The sequence below is a fragment of the Carettochelys insculpta genome, chromosome 2 (genome assembly GCF_033958435.1).
Source record: "Carettochelys insculpta isolate YL-2023 chromosome 2, ASM3395843v1, whole genome shotgun sequence".
NCBI classification, from domain to species: Eukaryota; Metazoa; Chordata; order Testudines; family Carettochelyidae; genus Carettochelys; species Carettochelys insculpta.
Genome location: NC_134138.1, coordinates 2,762,715 through 2,774,210, shown reverse-complemented (window position 1 = coordinate 2,774,210; position 11,496 = coordinate 2,762,715).

Genomic DNA, 11,496 nt, shown 5'->3' with positions numbered 1-11,496 from the left:
TGGTTGGTTTTGCGGATACAGTCGAACAGGGCTCCCCCCTCTGACACTGTAAATTCTGTGCCGCAAGCGGCTGGTGGGGAGCTGGGCAAACCACAGGCTGCCTGCGGGTTTTCATCCGCCCTGGGGGTTCCAGCCTGCGGGGCTGTACCTGAAACTAACCACTGCTTCACGCTGCCAAATGCCCCCTACCGGGGAGTAGAGCAAGTTGGGAGCACGCTTGAGCGCACCTCGCAGGGCCGTTTTGCTATCGCCCCTTTTCTAGTGTTGAAGCAAAGGACTTCTCTGTTTAGGCGGCTAACGTTTAGCTTTACTGAATTCAATAAGGCAACACATGAGCCAAACTGGACACCAGTAAAACCAGGTCCAGCAAGGCTGCGTGATGCAGCTAACGCTGGTATTTTACACCCTTCCACAAACAAGTCCAACGTCAGAGGCAATTAGAGAAACATGAATCATTTTCAGAGAGAAAACGGTTATCAGCAAGGAGGAACAACTAGGGAGTCAGAGCCCCAACTCCAAACAGTTCATTAACGCATCCCGCTTAGCTCACCTTCCCGGCCCTTCCCAAATTGGTCCGGAAAAGCCCAAGCTCTTGCGTAGGTGCAGAAATAAGAAACAAGAAATGGCTTCTATATAAGGCGGCTTGCGCGCTAGCTAGCTGCACGGCGCGCACAGGCTGGAGTGCGGCCTAGCCAACGGTGAGGTTTTATTTTCTGCTCTTGGAGGCGCTGGGCCCTGCAGCTGTGAGTGGCTGTCCCTCCCTCGTCCGTGTTTTATTTCAGTGAGTGAATCGTAGTAGTTAGGACCTGCTCCAAAGCCCGTCTTTAAATCGACCCTTAGCCATGCAGTGGTTTCTGTAACTAATTTATAGTAGCCGAGGGCACACAATGTGATTGCCATCAGCTTAGTCCCATTCTGAGCTACATTCGCCCCTTAAATCCAGGGCACTGTGGGGAGCAAGTGGACAGGCGCTGGAGAGATGGGGGTTGGGAGGAAGTGGGGGGGGGCTCACCATACAGGTATCTGCATGGGTGTGTGGGGGGTGCATACGTCTGTAGGAGTGAGGGGGACATAGGCCAGGAGGTCTGCAGCGGTAACAGTGTGTGGGGTGTGGCTGATGGGGTCTGTGGGGTGCAGGGGGAGTGAGCGGGGGGGGTTAAGGGATGAAGGGGGCTGTGGGGGAGGGGTGCACGGGCAGGGTGGGTGCAGGGTGAGCAGAGGGGAGATGGGTTAAGGGATGAAGGGGGCTGTGGGGGAGGGGTGCACGGGCAGGGTGGGTGCAGGGTGAGCAGAGGGGAGATGGGTTAAGGGATGAAGGGGGCTGGGGGAGGGGTGCACAGGTGGGGTGGGGGCCGGTGCGTGAACGGGGGAGGGGCCGGGTGCATGCAGAGGACTGTTTTGCAACGTCCAACCCTGGCGGCTGTCAGGGACCTCAGACTGGGCTAGCTGCCCCTCAGGTGCGCTCATGGCTGGCCTGTGTGCTGTTTCGCGGTGCTGTTGGCGTCCGAGCAGTGCTGGCCAGACGCTGTCAGTGTGGCCCCCTCTCTTGGTAGCGCTGTCTCAAACCCAGCAGTGTGTTTTTCAGCGGCACCAGCTCCTGGAGTCATGTGATCACCAGGCAGGCCCAGCTTTCAGTTAACAAAGGAGCCATTTCTAGCCCCCGTGATGGCGGAGAACTGCTCAGAACGGTGACCCCCGAAGTGCTCACACCCGGCAGGCAGAGGAAGAGTTGATATTTAAGACCTCCTGGTTTCTGTGTTTGGTGTTCCCGCTACAGGGATGGTTGGCAAAGAGCCACAGCTGAGTGGCCAGGAGTTGGCGGTTCCCTCTCATTTTCTCCATGCATGGGTGGAATGCATTTTGTTCTGTGCCCCCAGGGATATGCAGCTGTGCACCACCCGTGTAAACACGCTGCCGGCTGCGGGCGCACTGCTAATGAGCTGGACGGCCCCTGAATCTCTCTGGGTGGCAGCCCCAAGCACTCAGCTTACAGGGAGCACTGGATTCAGACGGGTAACTGCTGGGTGCCCCAGGGCCCCAGTTCAGGGGCTTGAGGGAAAAGACGCAGTGGAGCGTAGTGACCTAAGTGCCTTTGGGGGGCTGAGCTCCCAGACTGAGTCCAGGCAGGCGCAGGTGACTTCTTGCTACGTGTGGGAGGTGCCACACCCCACCCCACCACGCCTGCACCAGACTGGTAGTGGCTAAATGGAGATCCCCCACATGGCGCCTCCCTGCACACCCCTTCCCCCGCCGGCGCCGGGGTGCTCCGTGGTTAGGGCCAGCCAATGGGATCAGACGCAGTCCAGACACCCCTGCAAGCTCCTTGTGCAGGACCTGAGCTCTGAGCACTGCAAAGGAGATGGACACGACCAGCGGCTTCGTCCTGGGCGGGTTCCCTCCCAGGGAGGGTGTTGTCCTGAGAACCGGCGCTGCCGGGACACAGCACTTCACCACCTGGGCCCAGGGAGCAGGTGTGTCTTTGCAAAAGCCACTTCCAGCCCCTGTGTATCTCTTGGCACCAAACCTTGTGCTGGGGCGGCCAAGTGAGGCGTCTAATGAAAGCTGGCGATGCCCTGAGTCCGTCTGTGCCGCCTGTACGTCTGTGCTGTGGCTGTGTGGGAACTTAGGATATCGGCTCTGTGGCTGCGTTAGAAACGTTTCAGTGCTGAGACTCACAGTGGGACGTGAGCTCCCCTCCCCAGCCGGGCAATGTGGGGCCTTAACAGAGAGCAGGTGCCCAGACGTTGAGTCCACTTTTTATGGCAATGGACTGGGACGTGCTGGCAAACCCGGAGACCAATGGTGAGTGCCACCGCAGCCCACCTGGGCAGGTGACCCCTCCATTGCCTGTGGAAGAAGAAAGGAATTTTCCCTCCACATGGAAATGCTATAAGATGGCCCTGGCAAGGACCAGCTTTTTTCTCCATCCTCATCAGCTAAGCCTGTGTGGACTGGGCGGCCAGCCCTCAGAACAATGTAATTTCAGCGACTCTCCAAAGATCAGCACAGACCATCAGCTGCAGCCTGCGTCGGTAGCTGTAACTGAGGCAGGGGATGTATCATTTTAACGATTTTTCCCTCTCACCCTGTTTGTTCTTTCTTTGGTAATAAACCTTCAGCTGCTGGATGCTAAAGGCCCGGCCGAGCGTGCTGGTCTGGTACCATCTGAGCATACAGCAACCTGGGGACGTGGCTGCCCCTTTGGGGGCTGGACGAAGCTGTGGAGATGGTGGAAGAGGCTTTCCCAGCCTCTCGCCTGTGTAGGAGGGTCGCTGGGTTGGGCGTTAGGAGCAGCTGGGCTGCCTGTGGGTTTGCTTGTGCGGCGTCTGGCTGGGTTCGCCTTAATCAGAAGGTATCTCCAGCCTGGGCTGTAAGTGGCCCAGTGTTGAGCAATTTTTCCAGGCTTGGTTCCCTCACCTGTGCCCAGAACCCTCCGTAACATTACACTAAGTCCTCCTTGGCCGGCGGCACTCCAGCCTGCAGGTGAGCTTGCCTGCGGGAACAGAGCAGCCGCATCACTTCACCCGCTGCATCCAAACTTCCCCCACTGTCCCTCCTCCTCTCCTCCGGCGCACTGCCTAGGGCCTGCAGGCCAGACAGCTGCTCAACACAGCGATGGTGGCACCCCACATGCTGGGTTGGGGGGAACCGCAGACCCGGGGAATGAGGAGCCACAGCTGCCCTCTGCCCCACGTGGACGAGCACTCGCAGGCTGGAGGTCCACCCTGCAAAGGAGGAATAGACACAAATCTGTGAGCTCTCAGCAAGTGACCGCCCACCACGGAGGCTGGGGGTAACCGGAGCTGTGAGTTCTTTGCAGGGCATTTTTGTACAGCCCTGAACACGATGGGGACCGATTGCATCGAGGGACTCCTCCAACAGAAACTGGCAAGAAGTAGCTAGGCAGGAACCAGCCGCTTGTGACGAGCCCAGCCCAGCCCAGCCCAGCCCAGCCCAGCTACTAATCCCCTGTAAATAAGGGAACCTGCATGTCACCACCCCTCTGGGAGGAGAACCAGCCTGTCAGCACTGCGGAGGGGCTCATTCTAGCTCTGCCCATGAATCAGGCAGCCAAGCTGTTTGAGGGGCTGTGCCCACGTCTCCTGGCCGAGCCCCAGATGGAGCAGGCCCTTTTATACCCTGTCTCCTTTAGCTGTGAAACTCCCCGAGCAGCTGCAAACCTGGGCTGGCTGCTAATGCTTCTCTGCTCTGGTGTCACAACCAACCATTTCCTCCTCTTCCCTGGGACCAGAGCCAAGCTGGCCACCCGCCAAGCTGTGTCATTCCCCACCATCTTCCTGTCCCACCCAGCCAGGGGGGAAACACTTGGAGAAACAGGAGGGTGAGAACAGTTGGAAAGCATCCAGCAAGGGGGGTAACTGGCGAGGGGGCAACTGGCGAGGGGGCAGCATGGCTGGGAACGACCAGGGGGGTTAGCAGATCCCGGGTTGAACGTGAGTCAGGGTGCAGCTCAGCTCAGCTCAGCTCAGCTCGGCCCTGGGTGTTGAGCAGAGGGGTGGGAAGTGAGACTAGAGACGTCCTTTCCCTGCTCCCCCGGCACTGCTGCAGGCCAGTGCCCAGCTCTAGCTGCCCTCTGTAGGGAAGGTTCAGGGGGACGGGAGCCCGTCGGCAGCAAGGGCCCACAGGACGGGAGAGAAAGTGTCATGTCAAATGAAGTACAAACCGTAAATGAGCCAGACTGCTCCCCAGGGCCCCTATGGATACAGTAATTCTGGGCTTGGACGATAAGAACGTAGCAGTAGGGGGTGTGCGCCAGCCCCCTCACTTGGATGGTGAGAGTGACTGTGAAATGCTCCGGGGCATTAGAGCAGCTACAAAATAAAATTAAACCCCCCTCATTAGCAGTGGGGGATTTCAGCTATCCCCATATTGCCTGGTGCACGTCTCCTTGGGACAGGAGGCACAGAAAATGTTGCTCGTACCATAAAGGACAGCTGCTTGGAGAGGCTGGTCCTGAAACCAGGCAGAAGCAATTCTTGATTTAGTGCAGGGTCTGGCCCGCAAGAGGACTTTAGCTGGGCTGCTTGGTAACAGTGTCATAATATAATTAACAGAGAGGAAGCCGTGCTAGTCTATACACTATCAAAACAAAAAGCAGTCAAGTAGCACTTTAAAGACTATTTAGCTAGTCTTTAAAGTGCTACTTGACTGCTTTTTGTTTTGATAATATAATTAAATGTAACAGCTGCAGGTCAGAAAAACATCACAGCAGCCCAGTGGCTCAACTGAAATGTGCAGCCCAAATTAATAAACACAGTAAGAGACCCAAAAAAGGGCTCCTGTGACAAGGCAGCTGAGCAAACGAAGCTGTGTATGGCAAAGAGGCAGCCCTTATAAAGTAGGATTTAAATCCTAGTGAGGAATATAGAAAGGAGCCAAAACACTGGCAAGTGAAATGGACAATTATAACCAGGAAGGCCAAAAAGGAAAGTGAAGGAGAGCTAGTGAGACTCAGACAGGAACGAGACGTGATTTTACGTCCATCAGAAGCAGGAAGTCTGCGAACAAGCAGTAGGGGCCCTGAGCAGTCGAGACGCTCAAGGAGCACTCAAGGGGGACCAGGCCATTGTGGAGGAACTAAATGAATTGGTTGCATCAGTCTTCACAGTGAGGATGTGCAGGAGATTCCCCCACCTGGGCCTCTCTTTGGGGGTGACAAATCTGAGAACTGCCCCAGACGGAGGTGTCATTAGAGGGGGTTTTGGAACAAACTGAAATAAGTCACTGGGACCAGGTGACACCACCCACGGGGTCAGAAAGAACTCCAGTGTGAAATTGCAGAACTAGTTGCTGTGTCCTGGGCCCCCTCCTTTAAGTCCCTCTCTGCACCCGGTGACGAGAGGGCAACCAGGGTAGCTCCGAGTTCTAAAACAGGATCCAAAGGCAATCCCGGCAATTACAGGCCTGTAAGCCTGACTTCTGTTCCAGTCAAGGTGGTCAGGGAACAGCCCGACGCTCCGGGGTCTCTAGATCTGACTGCCAGACACCAGGACTGGGTGACTGGATGGAGGGATCACTGGATAAATTGCCTTGTTCCCTTCATTCCCTTGGAAGCGGCTGGCAGCATCCACTGGCAGCAGCCAGGACACTAGGCTAAGTGGACAACTGCTCCGGCAGTTGGCTGTTCCAATAGCCTGAAGCTGTAGTGGAGTGAAGAGTTCCTCCTCTTTTGTTAGCACAAGTGTAACGTAGAACTCCCTCAGGTGGGTTGCAAGACATTTTGAGTTAAATTGTCACCCACGGGTGCTTTCCTGCTGGCGGCCTGATACCAGCACACACACGTCACCCAAACAGACCCACAGATGGGCTCACAAGGAGGCACTCAGCCTGTCCCTGAGGGGATTGGTGCCCTGTAGCTGACACAAGTAGTACCACAAATGTTGCTTGAGCTGTCAGGTCACTGGTCCATAGGTATTCCAGGTCATTTCCTCTCAAACAGCCGGTGAGACAGAAATGGGTATTGCAATGTAAGGAACATGTCAGCAGGAGCTCAATACTGCTGAAGGATTTGGGGAATGTCCTTTAGAGATCATTTGCATGTGCACATGTAATACCTTGTAAACAAAGCTTGATGGGTAGCAGGTGAAGCAATGACCTTTCATCTATTGTAAACAACATGTTGTAAAGTCACAGTTTAGGCTATCACCCAGTGTAAGAATTGTGGAGTCTCAGCAATGTTTGAAGTTGTCGTGGGGGTACAGGGCAGTTATCACTGCTGTTTAAGATACGGATCGCACAGGGCTCCCTCCGGCTAAGCATTGTGAGGTTGAAGTGGGGAAGGATAGAGGTTGAACCAGCTGGCTGGGAGCCTTTTGGACATACAGCTGCAAGACTGGTTTGACTATTTCTCCCTGCCCACTGTTCAAAGATAAATATAAAGCTGGGTCTATAATTATTTTCTGAGAACCCACCTTGGTGGATACTGAGATGCTGTGGATAGGCCCAAAGCTGAAGCCACTATGAGCTGAAATCACTGGTAGCTGACTCCACAGAGAGCTGGAATCAAAGGGTTTTGTCTACAGCAAAACCCACAAGACATCGGACGGGCGGCTGGCAAGAGTGACCGGCAGGCAGCTGGTAGGAGAAGCAGCAGGCGGCCAGTAGGACAGCTGGCAGGAGCGACCACCTGGCAGCTGGTGGGGCAGCTGGTAGGAGCAAGTGGAACGCTAGACCAGCACAAAGGTGGCATTGCCTCAGGCTCAATGAGGGGTGCATCAGGGTGATGTGTCAGGGCCTGCACAGACTGGACAGAGTTGTAAGTGGGGCATTTGAGGTGGGGCGCAGAGAAAGTTTGGGTGTGTGGACTGGATCCTTACAGTACTGGACTGGTGAGCCTGAGAGGCAAAGGACACTGCTCAATCCATCTGAGCTGGGACAGTTACTTGAGGGTTGGTTATGAACTCTGCGTGTGGGATTTTCCCAAGCTATTGCCATGTGATTTCTCTGCCTCTTTCATTAAAAGTTTCTTTTCTACACTCAGACTCTGTGCGTGCGAGTGGGGAAGCAGCGCCTCTCCGGGGCGCCCGGGGGTGCACATTTCCCAGGCTACGAGGTGGGGGCTGGAGCTGGTTCTAAGTGAGATGGATGAAAAGGAGCCCCTAGTTGTGGAACCTGGCCCTGGTTGCTGCTGACTTCTCCTGGCAGAAGGGTTACACCAATTTAACACGTGTGCTAGTCCCCCTCTCCTTGTCCCTCTCCACCCTTCCTACATAGGTTTGACTACTGAGGTTAGCATTCCCACCGCTGGAACCAGCCCACCGAGTTTCGGTATCACCAGCTCCACCAGCGTGATGCTCATCCGTGAGGAAGTCTCCGAGTTAGTCCATGGACAGGTCACAGGCAACACAGTTTCCTGGCCTGTGACCAGTGCATGAGTTGTGCAACGTTGTTATACCCCTGACTGAATGGTAACAGGGGAGTCCCTGATACACATCTCTTAAAGCTGGAAGGGACCTGGGGAGGTCATGGAGCCTAGTCCCCTGCCCTCTTGGCAGGACCAAGCACCAGCCCTTTTTTTTTTAATCTATTTGTCCCAGATCCCTAAATGGCCCTTCAAGGACTCCCAACCCTGGGTTAGCAGGCCAATGCCCAGCTCACTGAGCTCTCCCTCCCTCTTCCTGCTGCTTGGAAGGGGAGCCAGGCCAGGAGACCCTGGCGAGGGGCACTGTCTGTCGAGGGCAGGGTCCCAGGGTCAGTGACTGCAGCTGTCTAGCGTCACCAAGCAGCAGCCGCTCTCACCTTCCCTGGGGCAACTTATTGTCAGTTCCAGGAGTCCCTGGTATCACAGCTGGAGGCCACTGAGCAGCAGCTGCTCCAGTCTGCCCAGGCAGTCCTGGGGGCCAGCCACACTAGCTGGTGGTCAGGAGCAGAGCCAGACCAGTGGGGTCCGGCAGGTGGGTGCTGTAGTTAATTGGAGTGTGGGGCCCAAGGCAACCTCCTGGCTCGCCTTGCCCTGTGGCTGGGCCTGTTCAGGAGGGTCCCAGGGCCAACACCTTAGGGCTGCCTGAATAGTGGCCAGTGTAAGAACATAAGAACATAAGAATGGCCATACTGGGTCAGACCAAAGGTCCATCCAGCCCAGCATCCCATCTGCCGACGGTGGCCAATGCCAGGTGCCCCAGAGAAGGAGAACAGAAGACAATGATCAAGTGATTTATCTCCTGCCATCCATCTCCTGCCCTTGTTCTGAAGGCTGGGGCACCATACTTTATCCCTGGCTAATAGCCATTTATGGACCTAACCTGCAAAAATTTATCAAGCTCTTTTTTAAACCCTAATAGAGTCCTGGCCTTCACAGCCTCCTCGGGCAAGGAGTTCCACAGGTTGACTGTGCGCTGTGTGAAGAAAAATTTCCTTTTATTAGTTTTGAACCTACTACCCATCAATTTCATTTGGTGTCCCCTAGTTCTTGTATTATGGGAAAAGGTAAATAATTTTTCTATATTCACTTTCTCCACACCATTCATGATTTTATATACCTCTATCATATCGCCCCTCAATCGCCTCTTTTCCAAACTGAAAAGTCCCAGTCTCTCTAGCCTCTCCCCATATGGGACCCTTTCCAAGCCCCTAATCATCTTAGTCGCCCTTTTCTGAACCTTTTCTAATGCCAATATATCTTTTTTGAGGTGAGGAGACCACATCTGCACGCAGTACTCGAGATGTGGGCGTACCATAGTTTTATATAGGGGAAGTATGATATCTTTTGTCTTATTGTGTGACTGGCCCTGGGGCAGCTCCAGTAGCTGGCCTGTGGGGTCACCAGAGCACCCAGCTACAGAGCGGCTGCAGAGGCCACGGAACCCAGGACCGCCCCAGAGCCCTGTCCGTGAGCAATGCCAGTGCCCTTTCTGGGTTACCCCAACTCCTGGCACTGGCCTGGAGGCAAGACAGGAACTTCCTCTCTTCATGCCCTCTGGCTCCTGGACAGACTCCGTCCTTTGCATCTCGGCAGTGTGCTGAGTGCTCAGTTCCTCGCTGGCTTAACACCCCCTCCTGCCAGCCTGTTCCGGAGGAGGTTGGTCCCCAGTCTGCTGAGCGGGAGGCCATCCAACCTCCACGGCCTCCTCCCCCCACTGACAGTGAGCCAGTGTTCCACAAAGCCCCTCGCCTCCGCCCTATGGCATTTACCTAGTTAGTGAGTGTGACAAAGTGGGCAGGGGGAGGAATTTAGTCCCCTGGTTAGGCAGCATGTGTTTCCTACTGTCCTGAGTAACCCGAGGTGGGTGCCTCAGTTTCCCTTGGCACAACACCAGTGCACGGTGGTGAGGAGCGTTTGGGTGTGATGACTTCGCAGAGGTAGGCAATGGCCCTCCCTGATCTTTGTAACCCAGGCAACCGGGTGATCCCTTTCTCCAACAAGGATCTTCTGCCTTCCTGGGATGGGCAAAGATAAGATTTTCTTACAGGTTGGGCTGAGCTGCCATCTGTACATCTTGTACCTCTCTCCATTCCCTTGCAGTTGCTGAACCCTGAGAGATATCTTCCATTGTGCCCACACAGAGGACCTGGTATTGATCGGAAACCTCTAGCTGTGTGACAAGTATCAGAGAGGAGCCATGTGAGTCTGTAGCGTCGAGAACAAGAAGTCCTGTGGCACCTTATAGACTAACAGAGATTTTGGAGCATGAGCTTTCGTGGGCAAAGACCCGCTTCGTCAGTTGCATCTGGTGAAGTGGGTCTTTGCCCACGAAAGCTTATGCTCCAAAATCTCTGTTAGTCTATAAGGTGCCACAAGACTTCTTGTTCCTTACTTGTGTGAAATTCCTCCCGCTTCTCTCTGTGGGCCACGGTTTAACTATCCTCGTTGGTCCCCACCAGTGCAGAATGGTGTGGTGGCCTCTTGCCTATGATGGTTACGCACTACCAGGCCTCCTCCGTGACTCTGTTTCATCAGTTTGTTTGCGGTCAGCTCTATTCTTCCTTGAAACTGGGGAACTGACGTTTCCTGAACCTGGGAGTCTCAGAACTCTTCAGTTTCTTGGTTTCTTACAATAGTGTCAGGGTACTTCTTCAGTCCCAGAGTCTGTCCCCTGCTCAGCCACCGGTGTCCACCCCATGCACAGAAAATCCCTTCTGGTTTGAGATAGGGAAAAGAACTTGGGCCTTGCATTGCAGGTAACCACCGCTGTTCTTTTACTGGCCATCTTGATACCTCATGTAGTTCTGAGCCCCTTCCACTCGCTGCAAAACGCCTCTCTGTAGCTCTCAAATTTACCTGGCAAACACTTTGCACCAACTCTTCCTTGCTTATTTCAGCTCAGCTCCACTCCTCGCTGCGAGGAAGTGATTGGCGACTCAGAGACTTCAGACCACTGGGCTGATCAAAGCTCCAAGGCTTAGTCAGGGTGTAGGGCCCAGCCAGAAGTCCATGCACAGAGAACAGCAAACAAACAAACACAGCCCTCGCAGGTGTGTGCCACTCACAAGTCCTGCTACTTCCGAGTTGAGAGGCAGAGCTGCTCCCTGGCAGATCCTGTTTGGGTTAGAAACCCTGATCTGCAGGGAAAGGTTCAAAACCTGGGACTGCTTAGTTCTGAAGAAAGGGCGGCTGAGGAGAACCCGATGAGTCTTCAAATGAGTCAGGGTGCTTGGAAGGTGGAGACCAGTCGCTCATCATGGAGACCAGCCACTGGCCGTGGAGACCAGTCAGTCATCATGGAGACCAGTCACTTGCCATAGGGACCAGTCGCTCGCCATGGAGACCAGTCACTTGCCATGGGGAGGAGTCGCTCACTGTGGCCAGGGATGAGGGGACTGGAAGTGGCCGGCTGAGCTGGCAGCTGGGGGGGCAGAGTTGTGGGGAGCTGGCTGGGGAGCCGAGCTGGGTAACAGGGATCCCAGCAGCCCAGGGGTGCCCGTCACTGGAGGGCAAAGCCCAGCCAGGGCTGCGTAGGGCTCAGTGCGGGCAGAGGTGGTGGGTGGCTGGGCTCTGCAGCCCCATGGCTGTCCCTGCCCCTGGAGCTGTGGGGTGTC